This window comes from Eutrema salsugineum, unplaced genomic scaffold (assembly GCF_000478725.1).
Source record: "Eutrema salsugineum unplaced genomic scaffold, Eutsalg1_0 scaffold_1, whole genome shotgun sequence".
In the NCBI taxonomy this organism is placed as follows: domain Eukaryota; kingdom Viridiplantae; phylum Streptophyta; class Magnoliopsida; order Brassicales; family Brassicaceae; genus Eutrema; species Eutrema salsugineum.
The window spans coordinates 21,590,866-21,601,332 of NW_006256909.1; the positions used below are offsets into that span (position 1 = coordinate 21,590,866).

The following is a 10,467-nucleotide window of genomic DNA, read 5'->3' on the forward strand; positions in this document are numbered from 1 at the left end:
TGAGAAGATTCACATGCCTTGAGTTCAAAGTTAAATGAAACCGCTTGATAAAATGATTCATTAACCCATTAGTTTAGCTTGGAAGCACCCGAGTCAAATATCCTGTCTAAAGCTTCTGCCTTTTTCATATATTATCATCATTTGAATCACTTGCTTGTCATTTGCATCTTTACTTAGTCCAAATCTTGTCCTTTTTTCATTTTCATGCTCATTTACCTGTTAAATAGTTTAGCTAAAACCTTTATCCTTTCTCTCTTGACTTAAGATCACAAGTAACATAGATTAGTGTCTCCATCACAAGTTTGGATTGATAACCCCTTGTACTACAAGGACAGGGGTATTGATAACCTCTATAAAGAGTGAGAACTCTTAGTTATCAATTGGCGCCTATGCCATCTTGTGGGAGCATTAGTCTCTTATTTGTGCTTAAGCTCAAGACTTTCCTTTCTTTTGTTTTACTGACTCTTTTGCAAGTTCTTGTTTTGATTTCAGGTGCATGAAAACTAGGTCTCGCAGCACAGAACCGCCTTTACCATACGACAATAACATCAACCGGATTGTGAGGTGAGCTCGCGAGAGAGAACGACACTTTGAAAGGCTTGGAATGGCAGAACAGCAAAGAATCGAGCAACAGACTCAGGATGCCGAGCACCAGGCTCAGGCTAATCAGGCGCAGGCAGGAAGAAATGAACAACAAGCCTACGTTAACCAACAACAGGCTCAAAGAAACGAAAGGCTTGCTCAGCAAAATCAACAACAAGCGAATAGAAACGAGCAACAAGCCCATCATGTTCATCCGCCACCGCCACCAGCTCAGAGACAAGCTCCTCCGGTCTTTGTTGGAGAAAACGACTGAGCTAATGCGCACCAATATAGAGCCGGGATTCAAGCACCGCCGGTTCAAAATAACAACTTTGAAGTTAAAGCTTCCCTGCTTAATATGGTGCAGAACTCGAAGTTTCACGGTCTACCGGAGAAGACCCTCTTGAGCATCTAGATCAGTTTGATCGAGTTTGCGACTTAACCAAGATCAATGGCGTCTCAGAAGATAGTTTCAAGCTACGCTTGTTCCCTTTCAGCCTCGGTGATAAAGCTCACCAGTGGGAAAAGAACCTCCCAAGGGGTTCTATACAAACATGGGAACAGTGTAAACTGGCGTTCTTATCAAAGTTCTTTTCCACATCACGCACGGCCAAGCTAAGGAATCAGATCTCAAGTTTCACGCAACACAACAACGAGAGCTTTAGTGAAGCTTGGGAACGGTTTAGGAGCTATACTAACCAATGCCCACACCACGGCTTCTCGGAGGCATTCCTCTTGAGTACTTTATACCGAGGTGCACTCCCCAAGATAAGAAACCAACTCGATACAGCTTCAAATGGAAATTTTCTTGGGAAAGAGATCAATGCGGCAATGGAACTAGTGGAAAACCTCGCCATGTCCAATGACACGTATGGTGAAGACTTTGATAGAGCAAACCGTTCAGAGGGATCTAGTGATGAACAGCGCATGAAGAAGGATATAAGAGAGCTTCAGAGCAAGCTTGACAAAGTTTTAATGGCGACTCAAAAGCCAATACACTTTGTAGGCGAGTTTGATGAGCAAGGGCCAAGTTTTGACAATGTTAATGAAGATGGTCTAACTCAGGAAGAGCTGAACTACATAGGGAATCAGCAGAAGTATCAGCGGTTTAGCAACTACAGTTGTAACCCAAACCTCTCATACCGAAACCCAAATGTAGCTAACCCTCAAGACCAAGTGTACCCTGCTCAACAACAACAGAGCTATGCTCCAAAAGCTCATTTTCAGAATACCTTCCAGCCCAAGCAACAGTTCAGCGGGCAACAGCAAGGCTACACTCAGCAGAATCAAGCAGCTCAGGGTAACAACTTCAACAGCCAACCGCAGCAACACAAGTTTCCACCAGGGTTCAATCCGCAGCCGATGGGTAATCAGCAACAGATTCAGGGAACGGGTCTGAATCAGATGGGAGCCGATGTCTGTGGGATTTTACAGCAACTGTTACAGGGTCAGCAGAGAGTTGAGAGCATGCACGCAACAATGCAGCAAGATATCAGAGAGCTTAAGCAAAACCAAGCCTCTACATCATCAAGAGGCCCGGCTTTACCAGGTAAGCCGGAGCCAAACCCTAAGGAGTATGTGAACGCCATCACATTGAGGAGTGGTAAAGAACTACAACGCCTAAGACAAAGCTCATTGAGGCCAATGAGCAACCAGAGGGGGAGGCAGCCTCAGATGATGCGCATAAAAAAGAGGTTTTGGAGAAGTAACCGGTTAAAGACAAAGGAAAAAAGGTGGAGAAGACAACTGAGCTTGAAAAGCCCTACGTTCCACCACCATCTTACCAACCCAAGATACCATTCCCAGGGCGTTTCAAAAAGAAAATCCTAGACAAAGCCAAGGCGATCTTTGAGAAACACTTGGAGAACACGCAACTTACCTTACCCATCATAGACGCTTTCTTAGCTATACCTCAGCTTGGAAAGTTTCTTAAGGACGCGATCCTCAACAAGACAAAGGAGCTCCAGGGTATGGTTATATTGAGCCATGAGTGCAGCGCCATAATACAAAGAAGATCTATACCAAGAAAGCTATCCGATCCGGGCAGCTTTACTTTACCGTGTGCTTTAGGTCCCTTGAAGTTTAATGCCTTACACGGTGGCCAAGAGACTGGGATACAAAAGCTACAAGCCGGCCAAGATCTCTCTTGTATTAGCTGACAGATCAGTTAGACTACCGGTGGGGTTGCTTGAGGATTTACCTTTGAGAATCGGTGAGATAGAAATCCCGACGGACTTCATAGTTCTTGAGATGGACGAGGAACCACTAGACCCCATCATCTTGGGCCGACCGTTCTTAGTGACCGCAGTAGCCATAATAGATGTGAGAGGGGGTATGATTGAACTACACATCGGTTCCGAGACTATGAAGTTCAACGTGAAGGAAATGATGAAGAAACCTACCATTGGAGGTCAGGTTTTCTATGTGGAGGTCATGGAGGAACTAGCTGATGAGCTCCTAGAGGAGTTAAACGCAGAAGACCCATGACAAGTGGTCCTAACACGGGAACAAAGCGAGCACGGGTACTTGAACGATGAAAGCGAGGTGTACAAGCATCTTTTGGACCAACCGAGGGAACTTGGAGCTGAGGCGAGGTTTTTGGAGCTCCACATGAGCGGCCTCGACATTTTAGACAGTGAGGGGTCCAAGGGAATAGAGGAAACGCCTCGGGATATCATGGCCGTGACAACTTGTGCTGAGGCCGATGGTAAACCGCGCGAGAACAAAGAAAAGGCCGAGGGAGCTGTTCCGGGCCAATGCAGCTTTGATGCCGATTGGAATGAGGCTGATGCACCCCCTGTTGAGCTCAAGCCTCTACCAACAGGGCTCAGGTATGCGTTCTTGGGTCTAAACTCCACCTTTCCTGTGATCATAAACGATAGCTTGCTTGAACATGAAGAACGTGCATAGCTTAGTGAAATAAGAAAGTTCAGGAGAGCCATAGGATATTCTTTGGCTGATATTAGAGGGATCTCTCCTGACATATGCACCCACAGGATCCACCTAGAGGACCAAACTATGTCCTCTATTGAGCACCAACGTCGCCTTAACCCGAACCTTACAGAGGTAGTTAAGAAGGAGATACTAAAACTCCTTGAGGCAGGGATAATTTACCCAATCTCTTACTCTAGGTGGGTATCTCCTGTACACGTTGTGCCCAAGAAAGGTGGGATCACGATGGTGAAAAACGATAAGGATGAACTCATAGCCCAAAGAACTATAACCGGCCATCGCATGTGCATTGACTATAGGAAATTGAATTCTGCATCAAGAAAAGATCATTTTCCTTTACCATTCATTGATCAAATGCTTGAACGGCTAGCTAATCATCCTTATTTTTGTTTTCTTGATGGGTACTCGGGGTTCTTTCAAATACCCATAGACCCCCGAGATCAAGAGAAAACAACATTCACTTGCCCTTTTGGCACTTATGCTTATAGAAGAATGCCTTTCGGTTTATGTAATGCACCGGCCACTTTTCAAAGGTGTATGATGCACATTTTCTCTGATCTAATTGAAGAGAAAGTTGAGGTGTTTATGGATGACTTCTCCGTATACGGCTCCTCTTTCTCCGAATGTCTTGCTAATCTATCTCAGGTTCTTAAGCGGTGTGAGGAGCATAGGCTTGTCTTAAACTGGGAGAAGTGCCATTTTATGGTCCAAGAAGGGATTGTCTTGGGACACAAGGTATCAGAGAAGGGCATTGAGGTAGACAAGGCTAAGATCAAGGTGATGGTGAACCTACAAGCTCCGAATTCTGTAAAAGGAATAAGAAGCTTCCTTGGCCACGCAGGGTTCTATAGGCGGTTTATTAAAGATTTCTCCAAGATAGCTAGACCCTTGACTAGGCTATTGTGTAAAGAAGTGGAGTTTATCTTTGATGAAGAATGTGAGGAAACATTTAAGAGAATCAAGGAAGCTTTGATCAGTGCACCGATAGTATAAGCCCCTGATTGGTCTTTACCATTCGAAGTGATGACTGATGCTTCTGATTATGCTGTGGGAGCTGTCTTGGGGCAGAAGAAAGATAGGAAGCTCCATGTGATCTACTACGCAAGCCGCACCTTGGACTTGGCTCAAGAAAAATATGCCACCACTGAGAAGGAAATGCTTGCCATTGTGTTTGCATTTGATAAATTCAGGAGTTATCTCGTGGGATCAAAAGTCACGGTCTACACGGATCACGCGGCTTTGAGGTATCTGATGTCTAAGAAGGATGCTAAGCCGAGGCTTCTAAGATGGGTTTTGTTGCTCCAAGAATTTGATATGGAGATACTTGATAAAAAGGGTATTGAGAACGGGGCCGCAGCCCATCTCTTAAGGCTGAGGATCGAGGAACAAGTCCCTATAGATGATGCTTTACCCGAGGAACATCTCATGCTAGTCCGGTCTTACTTAGAAGTGGAGGAAGCCAACACGATCAAGGAAAGAAGCCTCCCATGGTTCGCAGATATAGTGAACTACTTGTCTTGCGGTTTAGAGCCACCTGATCTTGACACATATCAGAAGAAAAATTTCTTTAGAGATGTGATGAGATATCATTGGGATGAGCCGTATCTTTACGTGCTTAACGAGGACCATCTCTATAGGCGATGCTTGGCCGAAGAAGAGATCCATCCGGTGCTACAAGAATGCCATGGCTCATCGTATGGTGGTCACTTAGGTGCATTCAAGACGGTCGCCAAGGTTCTACAAAGCGGTTTCTGGTGGACGACTATGTTCAAGGACGCTCAAGATGTAGTCTCAAGGTGTGAAGCTTGTCAAAGGCACGGTAACATATCCAAGAGGAATGAAATGCCTCAGAACCCGATCTTTGAAGTAGAGGTCTTCGACTGTTGGGGCATTGACTTCATGGGCCCCTTTATAAGCTCATACGGGAATCAGTATATCCTTGTCGCGGTGGACTATGTGAGTAAATGGGTTGAAGCGGTTGCATCTCCGACCTACGATTCAAAAGTGGTGGTAAAACTCTTCAAGAGCATTATCTTCCCACGGTTTGGAGTCCCAAGAGTAGTCATCAGTGATGGGGGAAGCCATTTCATAAACAAGACTCTTGAGAGTCTTTTGAAGAAGCACGGAGTGAAGCACAAGGTGGCCAGCCCTTATCATCCGCAAACCAACGGTCAAGTGGAGGTCTCAAACCGACAGATAAAGGATCGTGAGCTCATCTAGGAAGGATTGGAGCAAGAAACTTGATGATGCTTTGTGGGCCTATAGAACCGCGTACAAAACCCCCATTGGAACCTCACCGTTTAACTTGCTCTATGGGAAAAGCTGCCATCTACCGGTTGAGTTGGAGTACAAAGCTCTTTGGGCAGTGAAACTTCTGAACTTTGAAATCAAGACCGCACAAGAGAAGAGGGTTTTACAGCTTCACGAGCTTGAGGAGATCCGTTTAGACGCTTTTCAGAGCTCTAAAATTTACAAGGAAAGGACCAAGGCGCTCCATGACAAGAAGATACACAAGAGAGAGTTCAAAGAAGGGGACCAAGTTCTGTTATTTAACTCAAGACTTAAGCTATTCCCTGGGAAGCTAAGGTCTAGGTGGTCTGGTCCATTCACAATTCTTGAAGTAAGACCCTATGGAGCCGTCGTTCTAAAAGGAAAGGATGGACAAGGCTTTGTGGTAAACGGTCAGAGGGTAAAGCACTACCAGAAACAAGAGAGGGAGCTACCTCAGTTCCTCTTCTTGAACCAGAAACAGCCTGAAAAGGTATGAAAAGTCAAACTTAGAGACGTTTAAAAAAGTGCTCTTGGGAGACACCCCAAGCTTATCCTTGTACATAGTTCGTTTTTCATCTTCTTTTTCCTTTTATTTGAAGCTTTTTGAAGGGTTTGTTAAGTATTTCAGGAGTTAGACAGTGAGCCTTGAGGCTGAAAGAGAGAAAAGCTTGAAAAAGACACAGCCTGATGATTTAAGTCAGAGAGTATTCATGGCCTCGGTATCGACCCTCGGTATATTCATACCGCGGTCACCTTTTACCGAGTGAAAGCTTGAGCACCTCAGCTAAGCACCTCGACTTATTTTCATCATGGCCGTGAAGTGGTGAAATGACTAAGTGTGGGGGAGGCTCATGGTGTAAACACCTCGGTATAAGCAATCCGAGGAACGATGTTTATTTTAAAACGGTTCAAAAACCTCGATTAGAGGCCGCGACCAGTTTACACCAAGGCCAGCTCGTTAAAACCCCCAAGCACTAAGTGTTCTTTGTTAAAACAAGTGACCTCGGCATGATACCCTCGTGGTGGAGCGTGTCGAGGTGTCCGGTTTCAAGAACAATCAAAAACAAGAACACTTGGACCACTTAGATCGAAAAATAGGCTTTGCGCGGTCCATGGAAAAGACTTGGAGGCCACGGAATTTAACTCATTAGCATGAGCTAAAACCACTCGGCTTGGTGCCCTCGTGGTGGAACAAGTCGAGGCCGCTCATGTTAACACGAGAAAAATCAGTTTAGACCGTACGGCCCACGTCACTCCCATACCGCGTCCATTTGAAGGCTTTGCGCGGTAAATTGAATTCAAACGCTCGGTCAAGAGGAATTTTGGCGCGGTCAACGGCTGGCGCTGGAGCAGAAGGGGGGACCAGTCCCACAACAGTCCAAATGCCAGCTGGAAAGCGCGCTCCAGCCCATACCAGCCTCCATACCGAGCTAAAACGCAGAGTTTGCCTTCTTCACTCTTTTCTCTGCATTTCACGAACACAACTCTCTCATTTCTCATTCATTTCACGCGATTCCAAGTGCTCTAGACTCGTTAGGGTGTTGTCTATTCTGCATAAGCATCTCACTAAGCTTGAATCTTGGATTCCCAAAGGTATTTGCATCCTAAAGAACTCATCTTTTTCCTTCATTATTTGCGAGCTTTAATGTTTGGAATCGATTCTATTAGAACATCTCGGCCTTTGGGAACAATTTAAAAAATTCTATCAGGATAGACAACACATGAAAAACCGGTCTTTGCACTGAAATTCGTTTGTTCTTGAGTTTTTAAAATTCTTGAAAAATATGCGCTTGGAATCGATTTAAATGGTGAACTGAGTTTCTGAGCTGAACTGTCTGGATATTTTGTCTCTTACCGGTTGTTCTAGCTTGTTGTTAATCTCTTTGATGTTTGAAGAAGCTACAAAACCGGTCTTGTTAGAATAAACAAAAAAGCTCTGTTCTTGCCATCTTGAGATACATGTGCTTAGCAATACACTTGATTCTAACGGTTTCCTTGAGAATCTCCTTTGCAGATGACCGGTGAAAGAACCATTCCTGCTCATGAGACAAACAAAAGCGAGGTCCAGAGGAGGGGTACGAAAGGAAAAGCCGTTGCCTTGGCAGGTAATGGAGGAACAAGCAAGAAACCCTCGGCAAGACCCGATGGCGAGCCAGCCGCTAAACGAGCAAGGAACGCCGAGCCCACTCCGTTGCCGGCCCTTGAATCAAGAAGTAATGGGAAGCAGGCAGCTACTGGAAACAATGAAGATGAGCACAGAGCCCTAGTCCCTCGAGAAACCGACTGCGGAAAGAAGCCAAAGAAGGAACCAAAGGCCGAGCCCGAGGAAGAGCATTTCCCAACTACCGAGGAGTATTTAGACCATTTTAACTCTATAAGAGTGGCTCAGGTTCGGTTTCCTGATATGGAGTTGTTGAGAAAGCTTGAGATACTCGATGATGTTACCCTCATCTTTCAAAACATGGGCTTGGCCGAGTTCTTTGAGATGAGCGATGTTGCTTATGAGGGGATCACACAACAGTTTCTTGCCACTTTGGAGGTTATCATATACCCCAAGAGAGATCCCAAGTGCTTACATGGAAAAGGGTTCGGCCACATAGAGTTTGACATGGAAGGCGTGCACTACAAGGTCAGTTTCAAGGAGCTTGATGAAATATTTGGTTTTGAGAGGAACGGAAGCTCGCTTGACAAGTTTGTGTACCCAAAAGAAGAGTTGGCTGCCCTGTGGGAAACAATTGCCTTCGGACCTTACTTAGGAGGCAAGAGCAAGACAAGTTGTATAAGAAACCCTGCGATCAGATATACAAACCGAGTCCTAGCCTCTACATTCTTCTCGACCTATAACCCTGGTGTTATTCACACGACCAAGCTTGAACTATTAGGACTCGGACTGAAGCCGCTCATCACTCAAATGAAGAACAAGAAGGAGTTCCAAGGGCCAATGCATGTGCCCTCTTTAGGCGCGTTCTTTGCGATTCAAATGCTCACTTACCGGCACAATGTATGGTGCGACCGAAAGAAGAAATGAGCAAGGAGACTTCAGAACGGTTGGATTGTCACTAAGATTTTGAGAGCTCAAGGGTTTATATTCCCTGATTCACCGTCAAAGCCAAATCTCATTGATGAGCAATACCTAAGTAAAGTGGTTTCTTCGGAGGCAAATCAGAGGACAAATGGGTTTACAACTTCACGCTGATGCACAGAGACAGGACACAGGTTCTACTGCCTAACCGAGGCCTCACCATGCTTGATAAACAGTGTAACGTCTCCTTCTATGTCCTCAAGGATCAGCTGTACAACCCATCTCTCGACCCACCAATGCGCAAGTGCACCAAAGCCGCGTCTAGCAAGCCTCAGAACGAGAATGGCCCGGCCGGATGTGAGAATGAGGAACAGAGACACGCAGAAAGAAGGATTGGAGCAGGCCGATATCACTTTGATCCATATGTGTGGGGTGAGCCTGAATACCACACTAAGAAGCTGTATTCGAGATTGAACACCCTCCAAAAGTGGTGTAAGTGGCAAGACAAGACCATTCACACGTTGGTGGACTGTGTACGGCACTTGAAAAAGAAGGTCAAGCAACTCACCAGGCCATCCTCACCGGACAAGAACTCGGCGACCTCAACCGCACTGGTTACACAAGAAGAGGTTGGGGAAAGCTCAAGCGCGAGGAACCCGGAGTTTCCAACAGGCAAAGAGGACTGGATCGATCCTGCCACGACTTTCTTACCTGAACCCTCGGAGAGCAGCCCACCACGTCAGTCCACACCCTCCTGCTCAACATCAAATCCCTTGCACTACTTGGGATCCGACCTCTCAGACTGAGGTATCGACTTCAAACCCTTGTAAATATGCATCTTGTATATACCATATTGCATTTGTCTAGTTTATCTTTTTACTTCTCTCACACGCTTTTATAACACAAGGGACTGTGTTATTTAAGTGTGGGGGAAGAGCTTTGTGTTTTCTGATCTTGTTTTCTTTGTTCTTATTTGACTTTTGCATTCTTGAGTCTCATCTAGCTCAGTGCATATGATAAACCTGAAAATTTTCACAAAAATCCATCATTCTAGTTGCATCTCGCATTTTAAGATCGAGTCTACTTGCATCATGTAGGATTGCATCAGTGCAAGGAGCAATGATAGAATTTTTCCTAGAGAGTAAATCACTTGAGAACTTGAACTAAATATGCTTGTGAAACTCATTCTGTGCTTGTAAAGCTTGAAACGATTTGAATCTGAGAAGCAAGTTTGAATTGAACTCAACTCTAACTAAGTGATAACCCTGAACTTGAAATTGAAAATATCTTTTGATGCATTGTTTGAATAGGCTTGTGGATACCGACATATATACTTGAGCTAGAACCATTGTTTTTACCACCCTCCTTCCTTAGCTCAAGTAGCTGAATCCGCATCTTGGATCAGTTCCCTCGCCTTGAACCTACCATTCTTCCGAGCCAATGTTTGTGTGTGAACTGAAAGGCCACCTTGGATCAAACTTAGCAGAAAGTGTTAGGTTTAGAGCGACAAGGGCAAGTCTCATTGAGTGCTGTGTTCCAACATCAAGGAACCGAGAGTTTTGGCGAGGAATAAGTGTGGGGGAAATGACTTGTTGGTGAGTGGAAAAAGGTGAGATGAGTGGGAAAGAAAGTGGAAATAG

The 10,467-nt window shown here is 45.2% G+C and overlaps 1 non-coding gene across 1 annotated transcript; it reads right to left on the reverse strand.

Moving 5' to 3' along the window:
* Positions 1 to 1,194: 1,194 nt before the first annotated feature.
* Positions 1,195 to 1,301, reverse strand: LOC112082629. The gene has a single exon (XR_002897294.1). It is a non-coding gene; the product is annotated as a small nucleolar RNA R71 (small nucleolar RNA).
* Between the last annotated feature and the right edge of the window lie 9,166 nt (positions 1,302 to 10,467).